This window comes from Mchenga conophoros, linkage group LG4 (assembly GCF_057382185.1).
Source record: "Mchenga conophoros isolate Kocher_MC1m ecotype Shallow Benthic linkage group LG4, M_conophoros_male_GT1.1, whole genome shotgun sequence".
Taxonomy (NCBI): Eukaryota; Metazoa; Chordata; class Actinopteri; order Cichliformes; family Cichlidae; genus Mchenga; species Mchenga conophoros.
The window spans coordinates 24,163,078-24,179,333 of NC_140529.1; positions in this window are offsets into that span (position 1 = coordinate 24,163,078).

The window sequence follows — 16,256 nt, forward strand, 5'->3', positions numbered from 1 at the left end:
AGCTTTACTGTCAGTGACTGGACTCGCTCATTAAACCTAACTTGATTGTTTTGAAGCAAAGGGAGGGATTTGTGCATCAGTGAAGGATTTGGACAGGAAAAAGAGATGATTTTCTCCTGTGTTTTTTTTGGAGGTTATAGCAGTGCTCCACATGGTGGAACATCCTCTAATCAAACTGCAGGGCAGTGGTCTGTCAGTGTTTAAACAGATCCTTTATGATGCAAACAAATTTGTCAGGTGCATGTGCATAATATCTCGCTTGCACAAATGCGCAGAGAAAAAAACGACAACGCGCGTCTGCTGTAAGTGTCAACTTCACAGGTGACCTTTTGTTTCTGTTAGCTGTTTGGACTTGCAGGTTGTTTGATGCTCTAAACCACCCTGAATTAAGCACTACTCCAACATCAAGGTGGCGTGGTTAGCTAGATGAAAGCAAAGGGCTTGCACGGTGGGTAATACATTCAACAGGCGCATATTCACAGCTAGAAGTGAAGCAGCTGGGGAGAAGGAGTAGGCACGATGAAAGTGGATTAGCATGGATTCATCATTCTCTATCACAGAAAAGGCATGAGTGCTTCATGAATCTACTCTGTATTTCCTCGCAGAAGGGCTCAGCAGTTTATTGGTTGCTATAAACACAAAGGAGCATAAAAGTGTCCAATTACTTGTCTTAGCATTTAATGGTAAACATTTTTATACCGCCTTGAAATTTAAATGCATTAAATGCATTGGTTTAAATGCATTTAATTGATTATTTATTCTGACTCACTTCATTAAAAAAAAACAGAAGCTGGTTGGCATGTGTGGAACTGATCTGTAAGTCTTTGGTGAACCCCACCTCCCATTTTTCTGGTTTAAGTAAGTAGATTAAAACCACTGAGAGCTTTATGTGTCATGGCCTGGGTCTACGGACCCAGGACTCATGTATTTTAGTTATGTTCGTGTGGTGTTTTGGCTTTCTCTCCTTTTTTCCTCCTGGTGTCTCCGTGTGAGCTTCCAGACGTTTTGGTTCGCTGTGGAGACTGCAAACCCGGAAGTGTTCCTGCACTAGAGACAGCCACACCTGCCGCTCGTCCTCCTCTGCCAGCTACAACGGATTACGCCCGTCAAGGGAGCAGTATTTAAGACTGTAGCTGAGCTGAGGCTGACGCTGGATCCTTGAGTCAGAACTCGTCAGTACAGCCGTGGACTTGATATAAACCTTCGAGAAAGTAGATTCCCTGCTAACCTGTTTGTGTTACCAGGAATCTGGAGCGGTGCGTGTTTTGGAAGTCACGGTATGGGTGTTTTTGGAGTCGCCACTGTTTCACCTTTCACGAACATCTGCACTGTGTGGGATTCAGGGAGAATCGCCACGGGACCACAGTGCCGGGATTTTGTATATAGTTGTGTGTTTTCCACCCCTGTCAATAAATCCACTGTCCTTCACTAAGAGTCTCGCGTTTGGGCCCTAATTTCTCTGCAACTCCACGGTCTGCCATCGCAGCCCGTGACAGAATGTGGCTTTAGGGCACATTTCTCCAAAGAATTAAATATTCATGACTAAATTAACAACAGTGAAAGTTAACTTTAGGGAAACAAAACTTCTTTAAAGGCCCCCTGTGGAGTTTTTTTTAATAGCAGTAACTCTATAGACTGGTGATGTTCTGCTGACTTGGTCTCATTAAAAAAAGGCAGCATTTTAAAATTTCTAAATAGTGAAGAACTCCCACGGCCACTATTTTCTGATTCATAGGACACACAAAAAGAAATCACAACATTTTGCTGCAAAAGAGCGTCAAATTTCATTTAAAAAAAAAAACCTCACTGAACTGGCTTTAGATATGATTTTGAAAATAAAACATTTAATCCAGTGAATTCACTGAAAAGTCTTTTTTCATAACTACAGGCATAACTGACAATAACTTTGGAGAAGTCTTACTGTCCCACCTACTACTGTTTGTTACCGTGTCTTCTAAAGTCTCTCTCAACTGTGTCTCCATGCTCACGAAGTGTAAAGTATTGAAGCCACAATAGCACTACAACATTATACATCTATAGAGTCTATGTGAGCATCATGTTCTGTATGCCCGTGCAGAGATTAGCTGCCCACACACCCAGTGTTGTGTGTTGCCAGGTTGTGTCATAGATGGTTCTAAATTATATAGTGTTGATTGCGCTTCATAGTCATAGTTCAAGCACAAAGAACAAGGATTTATTTATATTTGTCAGGCTGCTGGAAACTTGATCCAACATTTAGAGTTTAGTTTGCATTCATGATTCCTTTTGCTGCATTTTGAAGATGCTTAAAGTTCAAGTTTTTATTCCTGTTTATGTCTCTGAGTTTATTTGTAATTTCTGGTTTATGTTCTCTTGTTTATTGGGTTCCCTTTGTGCCTTTGCCTTCGTCTATCTGTCCCTCGCTCCTTCTCTGTTCGCTTGCTCCCTCGCTCTCCGGGTCCTAGTCACGTCCTTGTGTTTTGTCTCCCTATTCTGTTCCTCTCCTTGTCTTTCATTCCATGTCTCCCCTGTCTGTCATATGCATCCATGTCGGTTTCTTCCCCGAACCCCAGTGTGAAGCCCGTTTGTCTCTGTCTGCATCTCATTGTGTTTCCTGTTTTATTTTGACAGTCTCTTGTCCTGTATTCAGTTTTGCTTCCCCTGTCTCGTTATATCTATTCGTCTCAGCTGTGTCTCTATTTTGACCCTTGTGTACGTATATATTGTGTCAGTTATCCATTATGCCTTGTCAGGTCGTCTGTTAATCCTCCTTTGTGTCTTCAAGTTGTTCCAGGTTACTGTTCAAGAGTTAGTTTTCCCAGTTTATGATTCATGATTAGTGTCACGGCTGCCGAGGCGAGCCGTGTGGAGTTGGAAAAAGGACCCAAGAGCAAGCAGTGTATGAAAAGATTAGTGGAGTTTATTTACAAGGTGTCAGTGGCAGGAACAGAAAACGAATAATGAGACAAACTAACGGAAACCTAAACTGGGAAAACTAAAGAGCAACTAGAAATCCACAGGACACGGGGTGAAAGGCAGAGAGACGCAGACTGACGGAGGATACAAAAACGCAGAGAGACACAGATGAATGCAGAAAAGCGCGGACTTACATGGAGTAATACAGACGAACAGGCAGGAGAACACACAGGGCTTAAATACACACACCAGTAATCAGGGGATAAGAGACAGGAGGGCAACACAGCTGGGAGAAATCAGAGCTGACGGGACAGGGGAAATGTAAACTGAACACACTCACATCAGACATGAACCTTCAGAATAAAACAGGAAATTAACAGACAGAGAACCAGACAGGACACTGAACTTGACAGGCAGACTCATGAGCAGACACAATAACACCATGGACAGACAGAGGGAACACAGAGAAGTGGGAGCAGGCAGGCAAAGAACAGAAACCTAACAAATGGCAAAATAACAACAGAATACACACTCGGAATGAACAAAAGCATAAGGAAACACAAAACACTGAGTCCTCAGACTCAGGACCATGACAATTAGTTTTTGGTCTAGTTGGTTTTCTCATTCGTTTACATTTTTGTAAAATTATTTTTCTTTGTCAGCTAATGGTAAATATTTGGACGATAATACTGATTATGATAACGTTTTGAATTCTTCAACCAGGAGGGAGTAGAGAAAAGGATATGAAAGAATAAAAGCCAGCACACAGTCATGAAAAGGTTTGTTTTAATCGGGTCCAGTTTGTCTCGTTAAACGCTCTTTTTATTTTTGTTCCTGGTCTCTGCTTGCCTTTCTATAAAAGTTCCCACTAGTACAGAGCACACCTTATCGTGACTGTGTGGGTGTGTTTTGATCAGATTTGTTTGACCTGGAAGTGTATTTGTCAAAACACGGAGATTCAAATGCTGCAAAATCCAGATTACCAGATGAGCACAGCTGGATCGGCACAAACGTGCATAAATTTCTCACGTGAAACAGCTACAGCTGATAAGTTTTGCGTTCAGGCGTCTCATAAGATGACTGATGCAAAAAAAATGTTTTTTAGGGCCTTTCAGGTTGGAAAAATTACCTTATTTCCTCCAGTCTGTACCATATATTCTGTAACACCTTCTTCAATACATTTCCCGGAACAATTCAGCTGATTTGCTCCAGTCACTTTGTTCTCTGAATACAAACCTTTTTAAAGCTTCATCATCCCACTATATAATTTTACCACAATCAAGACATGATTTGCCACCTCCTGCAGTCAAAAAGACTCACAGGTGTGTGACACTCCTGTGACTGTAAACTACTACTGATGTCCCTAATCGTGCTCATCTGTGTGACGAACCTCGTCAGATGAGTCACAAGACGGAGTGCTGTTGTTTGTCTTTGTGTTTCATTTAACTCTGTGCGAAGGCAGGTCCAAACACACACTTACAGCAGTTATTGCTCAGTAAGGAGGATGAGTTGAGTATTTTAGAGAGCGCCTGGAGCAGTGACAGACGCCTACATCACAGACAGATATAATAACAATATAATGCAATCCAATTTGATGTCCCTCTGAAGAAAATATCAGAAACACCCACGTTTGTGCTGTAACACCTGTGTGTTAGGAGGAAATGCAATGCAGCCCTGTACAACGTTATTAAAACCTCAACACTGAGTTTGTTTAGTACTGGTTTTTGCAAGGATGACTGTGCTGAACTGTTACTGCTGTTATGCAGACTCCTCCGCTGACCTCTCTAAATACACCTTATATTACCATAAAGGTTTGATTTAAACCTTTAAAAAGCTTTTCATGGTGCGTACTGCCTAAGTGATCATGCTTAGAGCGTTAATAGGCACTGAAAAGCTTATCTGAAGAAGCACAAACTGAAGAGGGCTTCATCAGGGTGATATGGAAAAGTACAATGTGGCACGAACTCAAAAATATTTTGCTCAGCAAATAAATGATATTCGCAAATTTTATTTGTATTATTAAATTAGGTTAGAGAGCTTATTAGTGATTGCTTTCTGCTCTGAATTTACATTGTAAAAGTTCCCTTTAAATGTTGTAGTGTGTAGATTTTTCACTCTAATGTGAAACGATTTCTCTAACTCTGGAGGGTTTGAGGCCATTTAGAAAATTTAAGCAGGTAAAATGCTGACTGCACTCACCGGCCAACTGCTTGTTAATGTAGATATCTAATGAGCCAATCAGAAGGCAGCAACTCATGGCATTTAGGCATGTAGACGCGGTCAAGATGACCGGCAAAAGGTCAAACTGAGCATTAGAATGGGGAAGAAAAGGGATTCAACTGACTTTGAATGTGGTGCCAGAAATTAATGCCAGTGGAGCTGGTTGGAGTATTGTTTGAAACTGCTGATCTACTGAGATTTTCGGTTTACAGAGAACGGTCCAGAAAAGAGAAGATATCCAGTGAGCAGCATTCTCTGGATGAAAATGCCTTGGTGATGCCAGAGGTCAAACTTTTTTGATAGGAAGGCAACAGTAACTCAAATGGCCACTTGTTACATCAAAGCTGTGCAGAAGAACATCTCTGAATACACAGGACACCAGATCTTGAAGCAAATGAGCTTCAGCAGCAGAAGACCACATCGGGTGCCGCTCCTGTCACCTAAGAACAAGAAACCGTGACTAGAATACACACAAAAGCAACAAAACTGGAAAATACAAGATTGGAAAAACATCGTCTGGTTTGATAAAACTTGATTTTTGCTGCAACATTCGGATGGTAGCATCAGAATTTGGCGTCAGAGTGGTATGTAGCAGCTTTTCTGCGTCTTGCTTAGTACAAACTGAGCATTGCTGAGACACCACAGCCTACCTGAGTATTGTTGCTGACCATGTCATAGAGCTGAAAACACCCCAAACTGCTTTCTTAAACATGGCAGTGAGTTCACTGTACTTGAATGGCCTCCACAGTCACCACATGTGAATCTAGGAGAACCCGTTTGGGCTGTTTTGGAACAGGAGATTCACATAATAGATGTGAAGCTGACAAATCTGCAGCAACTGTGATGCTGTCATTTCATTATGGAGCAAAATCTTAGAGGAATGTTTCCAGGACCTTCTTTAATCTGTGCAATGAAGAATTAAGGCAACCCTGAAAGCAAAAGAAGGGGTAACCCAGTGTACCTACTGTAGCACAGTGTAGCTGTTAACCAGATAGGTGTATTATATATATAGCACAGTGTGTAATGGACACAGTATACCAAATTAAAATAAATAAATTAAAAAGGTAATTAATTACAAAAGAGATTTTATTCTAATATAAAAACAAAACAAATCTATGACTATAAACACTTTTACTGCCGTGACATTCATGGTCTATTTCCTTATACTGTTTAGAGGCATTTGCAATAGATTTTCCACATAGGTAAAATACAGTAAAAGTAGAATTTCCCGAAAAGCAAGTTTCAAGTGAAATAATCATGAACACAGTTGAAGATTTGCCCACCATTACTCTGCTTTGAAGTACACTTGAGTGCACTAAGATTTTAATATGGGATATATTTTCACTGGGTTAAAAGTCAAGCCTCTGAAGCATCAGTGCAGCATTTACTTTTTAAATGCTGCAAAAACATAACCTATGATCAACAGCATATATGGTTTTCCATCAAACATTTGAACAGGCGCTTTAAATTATGTTTTTACAGCTGCCGGCTTGGGTCTGCACTCCATCTTCATCCTCCTTGATCTCAGAGCTTCGTGTGGCACCATCAATCACATCCAATTACATTTAAAGTCTCACAGATTTTCAGGAAGCCTCGCTCCTAAGTGGTCCTATGTCTCACATCTATGCCGTGAGCTTTACGTCAATGTGGGCGGCTTAAGAAAAACAATTGGATTTCTTGAAATCTCAAACCTCTGTAAATCAAAGTTCCCCCTAACTACAGCCCAGAAACATCATCTCTGTAAAATCAAAACAGATCAAAGAATTTTCATCCTATATTTACAAGATATTTCTTTTAATGACTGAAATGTTTCTTTGAAGCCTGAACTTTTCATTGCTGACTAATATCATTAACACTGCTCTACTCTGTTCACATGTCCCAGAGAGCCAGCACGCACAAAACCCGTTGACTGACTGAAGCAGCTAAGTGGAATTTAGCCATCAAACTGTAAATGATAAAATTAGAAGTTTGACAGCCCCTGATTACAAGTATTTGCTGCTTGAAATGAGAAGAAATTGCATGAAAGTTTTCACAGTATTATGTGAACTTGAATGACAGACAGACAAGGAAATTGGATAAAATAATGTGCCAGGGTTTGATTTAATTTTTCTCAATTTGTCTTCACTCAGGCTGAAATTTTGAATGAAATCCCTTCAATGTATGTGAGATGCATTCTCTGAAACAACCACAGAAACTGTTGTAATGTTAAAATCAGCCTTTCGTGTGGTTTTTGGATGATGTCTAATCTCTGTCTTGGATATATAGATGAACATATACACTTGATTAGATACAGATTGCTAATCTGGGTTGCACCAGTACTGCATTACTTTTAACAAAAGTAATGAGATTTCTTCTTTGACTGAGAATTCAATTCAATTCAATTTTATTTATATAGCGCCAAATCACAACAAAAGTCGCCTCAAGGCGCTTCATAGATACAGAGAAAAACCCAACAATCATATGACCCCCTATGAGCAAGCACTTTGGCGACAGTGGGAAGGAAAAACTCCCTTTTAACAGGAAGAAACCTCCGGCAGAACCAGGCTCAGGGAGGGGCGGCCATCTGCTGCGACCGGTTAGGGTGAGAGAAGGAAGACAGGATAAAAGACATGCTGTGGAAGAGAGACAGAGGTTAATAACAGATATGATTCAATGCAGAGAGGTCTGTTAATACATAGTGAGTGAGAAAGGTGACTGGAAAGGAAAAACTCAATGCATCATGGGAATCCCCCGGCAGCCTAAGTCTATTGCAGCATAACTAAGGGAGGATTCAGGGTCACCTGGTCCAGCCCTAACTATATGCTTTAGCAAAAAGGAAAGTTTTAAGCCTAATCTTGAAAGTAGAGATAGTGTCTGTCTCCCGAATCCAAACTGGAAGCTGGTTCCACAGAAGAGGGGCCTGAAAACTGAAGGCTCTCCCTCCCATTCTACTTTTAAATACTCTAGGAACAACAAGTAGGCCTGCAGAGCGAGAGCGAAGTGCTCTAATAGGGTGATATGGTACTACAAGGTCATTAAGATAAGATGGGGCCTGATTATTTAAGGCACATTATTTATTTATGTGAGGAGCAGGATTTTGAATTCAATTCTGGATTTAACAGGAAGCCAATGAAGGGAAACCAAAACAGGAGAAATATGCTCTCTCTTTCTAATCTCTGTCAGTACTCTTGCTGCAGCATTTTGGATTAGCTGAAGACTTTTCGGCGAGTTTTTAGGACATTCTGATAATAATGAATTACAGTAGTCCAGCCTGGAAGTAATGAATGCATGAACTAGTTTTTCAGCGTCACTCTGAGACAGGATATTTCTAATTTTAGAGATGTTGCGCAAATGGAAGAACGCGGTCTTACATATTTGTTTAATATGTGCGTTGAAGGACATATCCTGGTCAAAAATGACTCCAAGGTTCCTCACAGCGTTACTGGAGGCCAAGGTAATGCCATCCAGAGTAAGAATCTGGTTAGATACCATTTTTCTAAGCTTTTCAGGGCCGAGTACAATAACCTCAGTTTTATCTGAATTAAGAAGCAGAAAGTTAGCGGCCATCCAGGTCTTTATGTCTTTAAGACATTCCTGCAGTTTAACTAATTGGTGTGTGTTATCTGGCTTCATGGACAGATAGAGCTGGGTGTCATCTTCATAGCAGTGAAAATGTATGCTATGTCTTCTAATGATGCTGCCTAAGGGAAGCATGTATAATGTAAACAGAATTGGTCCTAGCACTGAACCCTGTGGAACTCCATAATTAACCTCAGTGTGTGAAGAGGACTCTCCATTTACATGCACAAACTGGAGTCTATTAGATAGATATGATACAAACCACTGCAGCACAGTACCTGTAATACCTACAGCATGTTCTAATCGCTCTAATAGGATATTATTGTCGACAGCATCGAACGCTGCACTAAGGTCTAGCAGGACAAGCACAGAGATGAGTCCACTGTCAGAGGCCATAAGAAGATCATTTGTAACCTTCACTAAAGCTGTTTCTGTGCTGTGATGAGCTCTGAAACCTGACTGGAACTCTTCAAATAAACCATTCCTCTGCAGATGATCTGTTAGCTGTTTGACAACTACTCTTTCAAGGATTTTTGATATGAAAGGAAGGTTGGAGATTGGCCTATAATTAGCTAAGACTGCTGGGTCTAGAGATTGGCTTTTTGAGTAAAGGTTTAACTACAGCTAGCTTGAAGGCCTGTGGTACATAGCCAATTATTAGAGATAGGTTGATCATATTTAAGATCGAAGAATTAATTAATGGCAGGACTTCTTTGAGCAGTTTTGTAGGAATGGGGTCTAAAAGACACGTTGATGGCTTGGAGGAAGTAATTATTGAAGTTAACTCAGAAAGATCAATTGGACAAAAAGAGTCTAACTTAACATCGATGGTACTAAGAGTAGCTGTAGATAATGTTACATCTGTGGGATGATTATTGGTAATTTTTTCTCTAATGATAAAAATTTTATTTGTGAAGAAGTTCATGACGTCATTACTAGTTAACGTTAAAGGGATTGTTGGCTTAAAAGAGCTCTGACTTTTTGTCACCCTGGCTACAGAGCTGAAGAGAAACCTGGGGTTGTTCTTATTTTCTTCAATCAGTGATGAATAGTAAGATGTTCTGGCTTTGCGGAGGGCTTTCTTATAAAGCAGCAAACTATTTCTCCAGGCTAAATGATGATCCTCTAAATTTGTGACATGCCATTTCCTCTCCAGATTACGAGTCATCTGCTTTAGGGTACGTGTTTAAAAATTATACCACGGAGTCAATGTGTGCACAAATACAAGCTTCAAATAAATAGGGACAAGATGTCGTTCATTTCTAATGATTGTTGCTTACAGCGTTCACAAAATGCGATTTGATGCACTGGACATGATTTTAATTCATTATCAAGGAAAATGAGAAAGAGCAAAAATAGCAACTTCATAATTATTTGTCATTCAATGGATATTAGCCTCATATTAATGTATTCTTTTTTAATATTATTGTTGTTGTTAATACCAAGGATACAACTGAATGCCCACGTGAGCACACGCAGCCACAATCGGCAGCATCCGACAGGCTCATCCATCCCATGTGAATACACAGACTCTGTGTTTTTTCCTCGTCCTTCCATGTTTCCCTCCTTATTTCCTCATTTTTGAAGCATAAGCTTCACATGGGTAAGAGTGGACAGCACATTTATCAAAAAGACAGACTTTATCTTAGTGTGCAGATGAAAAGCGCAGTCCCCTCAGATCGTAAAATTCAATCCCGTGTGGATTTATTGAGAGACCACTCGCAGGTTGTTTCCATGAAACAAACGCGCCGTTTCTTTTGTGCAACTGCTTTTAATGTGACTGTTATGCAGGGAATGTGAAATGTGAGCATTATTTTTCTAATTGGCTTTTCGTGAGCTCTGTGAATTGATGATTGGTAGACTGTGAATATGAGCAAGTCAGAGATTGGTTTACTGCCTGTGGATCGAACCAGGGGGAGTTTGGAAGATGACACAATTGTGTTGCTTTGTCTTCAGTCAGAGGTGATTATGGTCTGATAAAATAACATCTTCTCCTGCTCCGTTTCTCACTTATACTGACGCTGACAGGAACAAAGTGTTGGATGACTCAGGGCAGCTGTCAGAAGACTTTAATTGGGCACGCACACACTCACACTCACTCACACAGCATCATCATCACTCCAGAGGGCATGACACTGACTCACAATCACTGTCTAGAGGTTTACACCCTTAGAATGTACTGATTTACATTATGAGGACTGGCTTTCCATTCCATCAATAACATATATCTGCACACGCACACACACACGCACACACACACAAATCCCTCCTCTCGCTGTATGAGCTTGTGAGCAACCCCCTGGACTGCTTCCGATGAGCTTCTGCTTTGTTAGTGCACTGTAAGTAGCAACATGATAACATCTACCCAGCTCTGCAGTATTTTCTAAATGCTTTAAACCACACTGATTGTAGTTCCCATAATTTTAATGGTACACAGCTGGATTTGAAACTCTAGATTTATGCACCGTTGCACAAACCGGGGAGAAATGCTGTCCTGAATCAGTGTTACACGCTGGCTCTACCACCACAGTAAGTGATAAATGGGCTAAAATAAGCAGTGCAAAGTGTTTCATATGGAAATGGGAAAAATGTGAACTGCTGTTTTAAACGTCAGTAACTTCTGTTCATCTGTTGCAGCAGAAATCGAGACTCATCAGCCCAGACAACTTTTTTGTAGCCTCAGTTTCTTCAGCACCATGGACCTCATCTGCTTCAAGGTTTGACATGTTGTGTGACCACCTCTGCCATCAACAAGGCATTTTCACCTCTGCCTCCGGCCATTCTTTGTAAGCCCTAGAGATGGTTCTGTGGGAAAATCCCATTAGAGCAGCAATTTCTGGTACTCAGTGCAGCCCACCTGGTACCAACCAATTGAACAGCTGTACCTAATAAAGTAATAAGTAAGTAATAAACCAATGGGTGTACATTCTAGCAACTATTTAAAAAGAATAGCTCTACTTAAAAGGTACTTATTTTGCTTTCCTTATTTCCTCATATATTCTCTTACACTGGCCTCAGCAACCCAGTAGGCAACAAAATGGCCAAAATCTGAAATATTAACCTCAAAATTTGTATTACTAGTTGCTGTGCAGTAAGTCAGACTCTAGAGTGCTCTAAAGGCTTCAGACAGTTTTTATAGTCTGGATCTTTATGATGCCTATTAGTTTAAAACATTTCCCTAGTTTTGCATGTTCAGCTAGAACGACTAAAAAGTCTATTAGAAAGTCAGCGTTAGTCATATTAGATATTTTGTTCTGATAAATCACTAAAAAGACTAAAAACACATATCCAGAAGAAGTATTTTATTAACACAGTTTCTTAACTGTATTTATTTTGAGTATCTTAATTTAGAGTTTTAATTTGAATAGTAATGATAGTAATGGATCCTTTTTGGGTTTCAGCTTAAAATTAGTAAAAAATAACATGATTATGTGATTACCTAAAAAAATAATAATGGGCATTTATCAATAAAAAAAACATCTGATCTTTCAAGACTTCTACAGTTTCTGCATTAGTGCAGTTAAGCCTTTTGTGTTTCTGTTATGGATGTACATCTGTGTAGTAACATCCTTGGTGTTAACTAATGTATGATTTTATTAGTAGACAAAAAAAAAGACACACTTCACCTTCAGCTCTGTGTCTCAACACTTAGACATACTGCTCTTTATTTATTTAATCAAAAATATGTGCCAATACTTTTCTGCATACTTTCTCACAGCACAGTAATACATAGTCCTTATACAGTCAATACATTCATTAAGAGGAGGAAAAAAGTGGATTTATGCAAGCCTATAATCACTCCAATACAATCAAAAAACACTGATTTGAAATACTGCCACGGAGGAGGGTAAAAGACTGCTCGAAAAAGTCATTGTGTAGAAAATCGCTATCAGAAAAATACCAACAAAAAATGCCAGAAGCGTCATGAGTACATTAATACATCATTAGAATAGTGTGCTGCATTTAATGACTGAGTATAAATACATATTCGATCTTATACATTACAAGTCCTATGGCACAAACACTTTTAAAGCTCCTTTCTGTCTAATATAAACTTTATTTACACACACATTTGTGCACACACAATTGTGCAAACACACACGCGCGCACACGCACACACACACACGCTGCAGAGCTGAGCAGGTAGAGAGAGACAGAGAGGAAATGGAGCAGAGAAAGATGCGTGAAAGAGAAAATACAATTTTCCCCTCTGATTGATTTATGTTTAGTTATCTTTTTAATATCTGGCTGCAGAAAATATAGATCCCGGGCACTTTCTTTTTTCTCCCCCTCATAATAGGGAATATTTCTTGGCACTGACCACCCTCACACACCAACACCTTCTCCCAGCAGCCTCACGTGGGGGAATATGGGACACCTGCATGTGACGCCCCCCCCCCCCCCCCCAACAAACACACACACACATCCATCCCTCCGTTTTGATTTCGCAGCATGTCTGCCTCTCTCCCTGGAGGCCGTGACAATGAGCCGCTGGTTGTCGCATAAAATGTCACATTAACATTGGCGAAACACTGAATGGGGTTAACACGCCAAATGAATGTCATGGCAACACTGATCTGGGTTGAGCTCCGTACACTGATGCTGAGGCAAATTTTTTGAAATTGCACTTTCCTAGTGATCGCATGTTGGCCATTAGGCAACGCTGATTAGAACCGAGGCACATATTTCATGGCGTTTACATTCGATCAAGTCTGACATCCTGCTGCTGAGCGTGGCTTTCAGTATCCACTGGTTTCGGCTCAAGGCCCCTAAATTTCCTGGTGAAAAAGATGGAGCGATACGCTGTGCACGAGGCATAAAAGGCTCCAAGGTAATCAGTTAACAATTAATGAGGACACCTGAGAAATTAACTTTGAGCAAGTCCTTTTGCAAGCAAAGAGGGATGAGTAGGAGGAGTAAAGGAGGTGAGGAGCAGATGGCTACTCGCTCATTTGTTTGTTTTTCTGTTTGTTTGCATTCAGGGGGAAAAAAATCAATTTGTGTGGGAAAAAAAGAAATTGGAAACGAGAATGGACGGGCAATGTACCGAGAAGGCGGGAGGGTTGGAAGTTGGGAAATTGGGTTTACTCTGGTAAAAGAAATCTTTGATGACAAAAGAAATTGGAAAGACTTGTATTGTATAAGCCCATAGCTGGAATTTGTACAACTGCAGCACTTGAAAATGTTTTTAGCACAAAAGAAATGGAGGTTTTGGACACAGTTTTATCTCTCTGTGAGGAGTTCAGCCAGTTCACTGGTGGAATGAGGATTTCTTAATAAATGAGTTGGACTAAACTCATTATCTCTCATTTCCTCATCACCTATAGACACTCCAGGGCCCTATGATAGTTCAGAAATTTGATTTGGTTTATCTGTGACATCATCAATTCTTGTGAAAACATACCCTCCCTTTCATGTAAAATGTAACCAAATGCATACCAAAGCCCAGTTTGGTGCCACCTGGGGTAAGTGGGCCCAGCAGATGTGCAAGTTAATATTCGTCAGCTATAAATGGGTGGATATGCTCATTTTAACATAATATGTACTGTTATATTGTGTTGGAAATGTGTAAGCTTATTTGACTATCAAAAAACAAATGTTACATTACTTCAAAGTCTATTTGCCAGAATGATGGTAAGTTTTATTTGATGGGAAAATATCCTCTTATGCCACTTTTATTGTCTCACCAAAGAAAGTTCAAGACTGATTTAATCATAAATGCACTATAAATGCACATTTTTTAAAATAATTTTCAGAATGGGCATAGGAAAATTATATAAAAAACATTTATATATTTTTTTTAATGTTTACAAGTGCACTCCAACACCAGCTATAACACAACATTTAAAAACTATTTAATTCCCAACTCATTGCATAGTAATACTTGGCCATCATCACTTTTTTTAGTATCATTTCCAACATGCATGGAACAGCTAAGGAATACCGTGTTGTATTAATGAAGATGGTAAATAGACTGGTTCACATGTGGCACTCTTATACTTCACAAGTAGAGTAGCTCTTCTTTTTTTCTATGTCTAAGTGCTTTTGTCTAACATTCACACTAAGATGAACACATCAGGGACGAATTGGAGTGCAAAGATACATTGGCATGCAGACTGGAGCATGGCTTGCCCCACTAAACTTCTTGATTAGTAAATGACCTGCTCTGAATCTTGAGTTACCCAGATGAAAGAGTCTGTGTTAAGATTTACAATGGGTGGTAGGTGGCATAATTTAGTTAGGTGGTCCATAAGGCCTCAGTGACACCTAGAGATCCTCTGGCAACCTTTGGCTGCTAGGGAAAAACATGCGTTCCCTGAATGGTTGGTAAGCGGTTGCTGGCCTTTGCAAGGTGAAATCGGTTATCAAAAGGATGATGCACCAAACACCTCTTTGTGATTCCTTTGGTCAATAGCAGGTTGCTGCAGCTGTCTGAAGTTTGCATGGAAGATGCAAACACTTGCTAACTACTAGCCGAACTTTAGTGAAACTTGGAAAAAATGCAACTCAAACTGAATTTCACCACTGCTGGGATAGCAGCAGTTAGCCAGCAGTTGGTGTCATCCATAGCTAGCTAACTACAGGCAACTGTAGGGTGACCAACTGTCCTCTTTTCCACGGACATGTACCCTTTTCATGTTCTGTCCGGTGCGTCCGGGGGGATTTTCGAGATGGATGAAAATGCCTGGGTTTTCCTATTGGCCTACAGAGGACGCATATGTGTGACGTCATCCCCGAGCTGCTGCTTTGTGAGTGATTGTTCTGGGCTTACAGATGGGACAGATGATGTTTAAAAGATGTCAAAGCGAAAATGAATCCTTTCAGACGAACTGCAAAAGAAATTTTCCTCATCCCGGTACTGGTAATTTTTCTTATACAGACGAGGCATCATTACTGTAGCATTATTTAATTCCAGAGGTTTTTAAGTTATTTTTTTTGCACTTGTTGGCTTCTAAAAGCCATAACACAGAGAAGGCATCATTTAAATATGTTAAATATGTTTCTTTAAGCAAACAGTATTATTAAAGTTCTTCATGACTGGGCCAAGTGTCCTCTTTTTTGGAAATCAAAATATGGTCACCCTAAGCAATTGAAACAATCTGTTAGCGACCAAAGCAATCTTATATACCTCTCTGTGACCAGTTTCACCTAGCGACTGCCAGCAACCACTGGTTAACTATGGAATACACATTTTTCCCTAGTAACTCACTGACTCATCCCTAGGGCTGTCTGACAGGGGTTTAGCTATTGATTTCACAGACTTTTTTCTGGCGACTAGTAGTTGCTGGGGGGAGGGGGTCACAGATTAGTCTCAAACTCTTCTTCTGCATCATTCAAAATACCAGCAGAGCAAATTTGCCTGCTGTCTCTCTGTGTCAGTTTCAGTCATTTAGGAGCCTATTGACGATCATAAGACATCCCAGCACGTATGCAAATCATGACACCTAGGAGTCTGGGCAAAACATTTGTATGTAATGAGTTGGGAATGAAAACAGGCTGTTTAAACATTTGCCTTATTTATGTCAATTATCAGGGTACAAAGAAGAAGGGAAAATGATCTGCAATACATATATATATATATA